Raw genomic sequence first — 8,976 nt, 5'->3', positions numbered from 1 at the left:
TTGGGAAGAAAGACAAAAAGTCTACAACAAAATGTGCAGCCCCAGAACATCGGGACCATGGGATCTCATGACAAGGAGGTTGGCGGGGCCCACTTCAGGCTTCCTTTCGAGGAGATGGTGGGTGACTCTCCATTAAAAGAGAGTCACCCAGAGTTAAGCTGAGCAGGCAGTGAAGATCATGTGAACAGCGACGACGGCTGCGGGATGTCATTTCGACGGGAGAGGTCGGGAGGAAGCAGCAGGGGCAGCAGTGACAGCGGCAGAGGCAATGGAAGAAGTGAAAGCAGCGGCAGCACATTGGCGGCAGCAGCGGTAGTGACAGCAGAGGTCGTGGTAGTGCCAATGGCAACGGCAGCCATGGCAGCATCGAGCAGGTCGGGGATGGTGCAGGAGATCAAGGGGTGGTAGAAGTGGGCAGGATTGGGATCACAGACAATGTCAGGAGAGCAGCCCGACCTGCAGCTCAGGCAGACCACTGCGAGCAGCAGGTGAGGAGAGGAGGCAGTGGATGGTGAGAGGAGATGGCTGAGAGGTCAGGGAGCAGTGGTATGGAGAGCGATGGTGAAGTGGAAAAGGAGAAAGGTGGAAGGGAAGGCCTGTTATCGCGACAGGTGAAGGTGTCAGAGGGAAAGGAGAGACTCATTGGAGAGTGTTAAGGGCCGTGGAGACCTCGAAAGCCAGATTAAAGACCGTTTTGAAGGGACTTTCAAAAGAAATGAGAGAGATAAAAAGGGCAGTAGCAGATCTGACGAGGAGAATCTCCAGTATGGAAGACAGAATAGAGAGGGTGGAGGATACCGTGGACTGCCTGGCAAATCAGAGGGATGTCTGGAACAAGGAAAGGGGGGAAATCCTGAAGACATTAGACAGGTTTGAAAATGTTAACAGAAGAAAAAATGTTAAAATTGTGGGATTTAAGGAAGGGGTGGAGGGGAATGATTTGATCAGATTTGTTAACGATTGGATATTGGGGGTTCTAGGTGAGTTCAAGGTAGGGGGAGATTTGAGGATAGAGTGGGCACACACGCCCTTTTTCCCCAAGCTGAGTCCAGGACAATGGCCTCGGTCAGTCTTGGTGAAACTCGAGAATTTCCAGGACAGGGAAAGGGTCCTTCAAACAGTGGCCAAGGGGACAAGGATGAGGGGAAGGGTCCAGCCAAGTTTAGGGCTAACAAGACCCTTTTCTTTCCAGACATCACCGTGATGTTTCTGAAGCAAAGAAAACAGTTTGATGAGGTGAAAAGCATCTTGCGAGGCAAGGGGGTGGAATATAGGGTATTAAACCCGGCAACGCCAAAGGTGATATTACCCGGGGGAGATAAAAGTTTTACACAGAGGCAAAGGAGGTGAAAAAAAATCACAAAATCCCAAGAGGCTTCTAGCGAGGAGGGACAATAAGCCAAGGGAGAGGGTTGCTGGTTGGGGGATTATGCATGTATATATATTACTCTAAATATACTGTAATGCTTATTAGGTTCTGTGTAAAGTGATGATATATTATATGAGGATGTATATATGAGAGCAGTTTGGAGATGACACAGGTGGTAAGGGAGTAAGATGGGTGCTGAGGGAATGCCTTCGTTTAGTAAGGGAATTGGTGTCAACAATAGGGATAGTGGTGCCAGAAAGGGTCGGGGAGAGGGGTTTAGTGGGATGGAAGGTGGAGGAAGGGTTGAACTGGGGGGAATACATTACATTGTCTTTATTTGCTGAATATGTTTTTTTTTCTTAATTTCCTTTAATTTACATATATTTTGGGTGGGTATGAGACTGCATTCAAGGCCTGATGGGACAAAGGGGGCAGAAGATAAGGGGCAAGGGAAGACCGGAAAGAGGGGGAAAGGATATTAGGAAGACCCTGAGGTAATGGATGAGATAAGGTGGTAGGTATAAATGTCAATGGGATTAATGGTACGATAAAGAGGAGGAGTGTTTTGGCACGCCTTAAAAAGATGCAGGTGGACATAGTATTTTTTACAAGAAACCCACTGCATGAACCAAGAACACACAAAGTTGAAGAGTGGGTGGGTGGTTCAATTCCGGATCCAGGGGAGTGGCTATCCTGATAGGGAGGAATGTTCCAGTGATGATCCGGGCGGTGGTCACCAACCGCGCGGGGAGACTTATGATGATGCATTGTCAAATATAATCGAAATCTTTGACCCTGATGAATGTATATGCTCCAAACTATGATGATTAAATGTTTATACAAGATTCATTTTTGAATTTATCTGAATTGGGGGGAGGGGAGAAGGTGTTGATTGGTGGGTATTTCAATTTTTGTCTGGGTCCAGCCATAGATAAATCAGTGAAGAAGGTCATGAGGGCTAGGGTGACCAAGTCCACCCTGGCCTTCATGAAGAAGCTAAATCTTAGAGGTCTGGAGGATGCTGAATCTGGGAGTGAGGGATTACTCTTTATTTTTGCAGCAACACGACTCGTATACAGATCAATATTTTTCTTGGCATTAGCTCAACTGGAGGGTAAGATAGTGGAAGCCATGAACTGGGTATGGCTGCTGTCAGACCATTTGCCTTTGGTGATATCGGTCTTAATGCCGGATAAACAGGCCGCAGCATATAGCTGCCACCTGAACACAATGTTGCTGGAAAACTGGAATTTTGTAGCTTTGTAAGAGCTCAGATAGATTTGTTTTGTGAGGTGAATTGCCTCTCTACTGAGGTTAACTTCCTGACATAGGACACATTGAAGGCTTATTTAAGAGGCCAGATAATTGGTTACACCAAGAATGTCAAAAAAGAGTATATGAAAAAAGTTAATGATCTGGAATTGGAAATAAATGGAAAAGGAATATGAGAGAAGTATAGAAACTTGGTGAATAAGAAGCTCGAGTACAATATGCTGCAAACATATAGGATGGAAAAGTTGATTCTAAGATCTAGACAGCAGTTCTATGAGCTGGGGGAGAAGACCCTAAAATCTTGTCCTGGCAGGTGAGGGTGGAGGAAGCCTTCAGAACAATCAATGCGATTCAAATAGGAGAAGGCAAGATCTTGTACAAGCCAAAAGAAATAAATGATGTATTTAAAGAATTCTATGAAGAGCTTTATAAATTGGAGTCAGGGCAGACCCTGCCAAAATAGATGAGTTCTTGTGCCCATTGGACTTGCCAAATTTAGGACAGGAGGAGCAAGAGGGGCTGAGTCTTCATTTGTTTTGGATGAAATGGAACGGGTTCTGGGTTCTTTACAGGTGGGAAAGTTCCTGGGGGAGGATGCTGCCCTGTCAAATTTTACAGGGAGTTCAAGGAACTCTTGTTATCCCTTCTTATGAAGGTGGTGGATGAGGCAGCAGATACAGATACCTTCCCAGAATCCTTCTCAACAGTGATCATTATGTTAATATCAAAAAAAAATGCCAGGGATGTCCTGAAACCTGCCTCATAGAGGCCTATCTCATTGTTGAATGCAGATTAAAAAATTATTGCAAAAGCATTGTTGAACAGGCTGGTGAAACGCCTGCTGAAGTTAACAAACCCAGATCAGGTGGATTTCATATGTTACAGAGTTCTGTGTTGTGTATTGGCCTATGTATTGTGTGGCTTTATGTTAAAAAGTGATAGTTTGCATTAGAGAGCCAAGGTGAAGGTGGACTGCTGAGAGAGTCGGAGACGGACTGAGCATGTGCAGCAAACGATCTAAAAATTTCTGGACTTGGACGATAAACCACCACTGGGTGGTGCTGTGAAGTGTCAGAAAGCCCAGAGCATGAGTCATGGTCTGGAGGACAGTTTAGAATATTGGGATTTCAAAAAGGATGAATATTCCGAAGGCAGTCAGAAGGACCCAGACCAAGACAGTTGTTCCTCTCTCTCACAAGACAACTTCAAATTTTGTGCTCTCTGTCTCTCTCTCTCTCTCTCTCTCTCTCTTTCTCTCTATTATATTTAGGCTGTGGAATTTATTACTCTATTAGTTTTACACTGTAATAGAGATTTGCATAGTAACCAGTGGGCATTGTTTTAAAAGGGGGGTTTTGAATTAAAGTTTGAAAGTGAATTTTTGTTAATAAAGTAATTGTTCATCTTTACCCCTGTGTGATATGCCTTCTTTGTGGTTGCTGGTTTGATCTTGAAACACATAGAATAGAAAAGAGGCAATTGGCAAATAACCATCCAGGATCAAACCAATTTGGAAGTTTTAGGGGTGATTGACTTTGCTTACTTATCAGTTGTCTGAGTTTGACTCAACTTCCAGCTTGAAATTAAAAATAAATGGTGAGTGTATAAATGACCAGCAGAAAAACCCAGCAACTATGAATATTGAGCAGTTCATAGCTAACCCTTCAGTGGTTAATTTTAAAATGGCTAATAAGTCAGAACTGATGGTTATAGTTGGCAAGTTAAAACTTCTTACAGTAAGAACTGGGATGAAAGAAAAGGAAATTGCCTAAAAGATTGTTAAGCACTATGTAGGAAAGCGGGTATTTGAAGAAGCTGCATTAGAACAGTTTCCAAAGGAGAAAACTTCAGAGGAAGTAAAGTTGGTTTTGAGAAAACTAGAGTTAGAGGAAAAAAGAAAGTCAGAATGGAAAGCAATAAGGCAGGCAGAAAGGGAAGAGAGAGAGGAAAAAAGAGAGACAGAAAGGAAAGCTGAACAGGAAGCAGTAAAGCAGGCAGAAATGGAGGAGAGAGAGAAAGAACGGAAGCATGAGCTACAACTAGCTAAATTAAAGCTGGCCCTAATGCAAAGAGAGGGAGAACCCCAAAATCCATGTGCTGGTCAGGAGGAGAGGTTATTGGTCAGTAGAGAAGTGAGGTTAGTTCCTCCATTTGAGGAAGGTGAAGTAGACCAGTATTTTCAGCATTTTGAGAAAGCAGCTGTAAATTTAAAATGGCCACCAGACCAATGGTCACTCCTGCTACAAAGTGTTCTTAAAGGGAAAGCCCAACAGGTGTACTCGTGTCTCCTTGTAAAACAAGGCCAACAGGCGTACTTGTGTCTCATTGTAAAACAAGTAGCTGAAAACTAATTTGTAAAGCAGGCTATACTCCAATCTTATGAACTAGTCCCAGAGGCTTATAGACAAAATGTTCAGGAATATAAAAAAGGCAGCAACCCAATCTTACCTGGATTTTGCTTATAGGAAGGTTATGTGTTTTGATCGGTGGTGTGCCGCAACGAAAGTAGAAAATAAATTTGATTTATTGAGGGAAATCATTCTGATTGAGGTGATTAAAAATTGTGTTCCTGATGATATTCAAGTGTACTTGACAGAGAAAAATATAAAAATTTGACAAGAATTGGCTAAATTCGCAGAGGAATATGCTTTAACCCACAAGCCTAAGTGGACACCAGGGAAAACCTTCCAAAGGAATACTGCTGATAATCCAAGTAAAGTAGAAAGAAAATCTTGAAGTGAGGTTAAACGAAGAGAGGAAGAGAATGGGTGAAGGAAATATTTTCAAGTGTTTTTTTGCCACTATTGTAAGAAGCCAAGGCACATAATAGCAAATTGTCCTGTACTGAAACATAGGAACATAGGAAGTAGGAACAGGAGTAGGGCAAAAATGGCCATCGAGCCTGCTCCGCCATTCAATACGATCATGGCTGATCTAATTTATGACCTAACTCCACCTACCTGCCTTCTCCCCATATCCCCTAATTCCTCTATCATGTAAAAATTTATCTAACCGAATTTTAAATATGTTTAATGAGGCAGCCTCAACCACTTCCCTGGTTACAGAATTCCAAACATTCACTACTCTCTGGGAAAAACTACTTTTCCTCATCTCTGTCCTAAATCTACTCCCCCGGATCTTGAGACTGTGTCCTCTCCTTTTAGTTTCCCCGGCCAGCTCAAAAAACCTTCCGACATCTATCCTATCTATACCCTTCATAATCCTATATGTTTCTATAAGATCTCCTCTCATTCTTCTGAACTCGAGCGAATACAATCCTAGACGATTTAATCTTTCATCATAAGTCAACCCCTTCATCCCAGGGATCAACCTAGTAAACCTCCTCTGGACCGTCTCCAAAGCCAGTATATCCTTCCTCAAATATGGAGACCAGAACTGGACACAGTACTCCAGGTATGGTCTCACCAGTACCTTATACAGTTGCAACATTACCTCCCTACTCCTGAATTCAATTCCTCTAGCGATGAAGGAAAACATTCCATTTGCCTTCTTAATAACCTGCTGTACCTGCAACCTAACGTTTTGCGATTCATGCACAAGCACTCCGAAGTCCCTCTGCACAACAGCATGCTGTAGTTTTTCACCCTTTAAATAATATTCAGCTCTTTTATTTTTCTTGCCAAAGTGGATAACCTCACACTCACTAACATTGTACTCCATCTGCCAGACCTTTGCCCACGCATCCAGCTTAACTATATCCCTCTGCAGACTCTCCACATCCTCATTACAATTTGCTCTTCCACTCAATTTGGTGTCATCTGCAAATTTGGCTACACCACATTTTGTCCCCTCCTCCAAGTCATCAATGTAAATGATGAACAGTTGTGGGCCTAACACTGACCCCTGCGGCACTCCACTTACCACTCTCTGCCAACCTGAAAAACTCCCATTTATCCTGACTCTCTGCCTCCTGTCAGACAACCAATTTTCAATCCAGGCCAATATACTTTCCCGGACTCCACTTTCCTGTAACTTAGTGATAAGTCTCTTGTGTGGCACCTTATCAAACACTTTCTGGAAATCCAAATATACAACATCAACCTGTTCCACTCTATCCACCGCACCCATTATATCTTCAAAGAATCCTAACAAGTTTGTCAAACAAGATCTTCCCTTTCTAAAACCATGTGCGTCTGCCTGATTGAACCCTTACGTTCCAAAAGTTTCACTATTTCATCTTTAATGATGGCTTCAAGCATTTTTCCAACTACAGACGTCAAGCTAATTGGCCGATAATTTCCAGTCTTCTGCCTACATCCCTTCTTAAAAAGTGGCGTGACATTCCCAGTCTGCCGGGACCTGCCCAGAATCCAAGGAAGTTTGATATATGACCACCAATGCATCAACTATAACTTCTGCCATTTCCTTCAGAATCCTTGGATGCATATCATCAGGACCAGGTGATTTGTCTGGCTTTAGTCCCATTAGTTTCTCCATCACTACTTCCTTTGTAACAACTATTTTATCAAGGACCTCTCCAATATTCACTTCCTTAACTCCGCACTTGGGCATGCTGGACGTGTCTTCCACCGTGAAGACTGACACAAAATATTTGTTTAATGCCTCGGCCATTTCCTCATTTTTTGCTACCAGTTTTCCTTTATCATCCTCCAAGGGTCTTATGTTAACTCTGGCCACCCTCTTCCATTTTATATATATATAAAATTTTTTGCTTTCTGTTTTTATATTTTGTGCCAATTTACTTTCATAATCCTTTTTCCCATTTCTTATTACCTGCTTTGTAACCCCTTGTTGTCTCTTAAAGTTTTCCCAATCTTCCAGTTTCCCACTGCTCTCTTTTTTTTTTTTTTTTTTTTTTTTTTTTTTAATTTTTTTATTTTTCACACCATAAATCACATTAGCCATGATATACACTATTTCTTTTCACACATATACAGTGACTTTTTCTCCCCCCCCCCCCCTTTCCTCCCAAACCACCCCCCCACCCCCCCTCTCATCCATTTTAGGTATACAATCTAGGTTGCATTAAGCCAGTCAGACAATGTTGTCATTCAACAAAATTACACCAGAAATTCTACTGAGTCCATTCTTTTCTTTCCTTCTCCTTCCATCAACTTAGGTAATGTTTGTCCCCGGTAGGTTTTCGCTATTGTATTTAATGTAAGGCTCCTATACTTGTTCGAATATTTCAATGTTATTTCTTAACCAATATGTTATTTTTTCTAATGGAATACATTTATTCATTTAAATTTGGTAGTTTCTTCCTTTTAATTTGGTTATGTATTCCATTAATATTTAAAGACATATAGTTCAGCGTAGCCCTTTTATATTTTGTTTATCTTCTCTTTCCGTTTTTCCATCATTACCTTTCCTCCTTTTCCATTTCTGTTTTCTTATTTTCAACTCTTTATAAGACAACATTCCTACAACATCTAACATTTTCCTTATTCTCCTATTTCTATCTTATTTATCCCCAATCTCCCCTTCACCTCCTGAGTTGTCCTTTATCCCTTGTCGGACAACCACATCTCCCCTCTCCATTTGGATTTGCAAATCCACTCGCAAGCGTCAACTGATTTTGCAGTGACCGCTATTTCCCCCCACCCCGCCTCCCCCAGAAAAGATTTCACTTTTCATATGTCACAAAGGTCCCTCTTTTAATTCCCTCCTTATTCTCTCTATTCCATTACCTTCCCTTATTAATTCTTGTCTATACTATCCATATTTTCCTCTAAGTACAGATACATTCATGTATGCTCATTGTCTCTATTCACTCTTATACCTCTTTACCTGCATACATATCAATCGTGATCATTTTTACTCTCATTACCCGTCTTCATCCCTCAGTCTATTTTTGTCTTTACCCACATACATATCAGTCGTGATCATTTTAACTCTCATTACCCGTCTTCCTCCCTCAGTCTATTTTTGTAATTGTTCTGCAAATTTTCGTGCTTCTTCTGGATCCGCGAATAGTCTGTTTTGTTGTCCTGGAATAAATATTTTCAATACCGCTGGGTGCTTTAGTATAAATTTATACCCTTTCTTCCATAAAATCGCCTTTGCTGTATTGAACTCTTTTCTCTTCTTTAGGAGTTCAAAACTTATATCTGGATAAATGAAGATTTTTTGCCCTTTATACTCCAGTGGTTTGTTGCCCTCTCTTACTTTTTCCATTGTCTTCTCCAGTACCTTTTCTCTTGTAGTATATCTTAGGAATTTTACTACAATAGATCTTGGTTTTTGTTGTGGTTGTGGTTTAGAGGCCAATACTCTATGTGCCCTTTCTATTTCCATTTCATGCTGTAGTTCTGGACATCCTAGGGTCTTAGGGATCCACTCTTTTATAAACT

Source organism: Narcine bancroftii, chromosome 3 (genome assembly GCF_036971445.1).
Source record: "Narcine bancroftii isolate sNarBan1 chromosome 3, sNarBan1.hap1, whole genome shotgun sequence".
Taxonomy (NCBI): Eukaryota; Metazoa; Chordata; class Chondrichthyes; order Torpediniformes; family Narcinidae; genus Narcine; species Narcine bancroftii.
Note: the sequence above shows the minus strand (reverse complement) of the source record.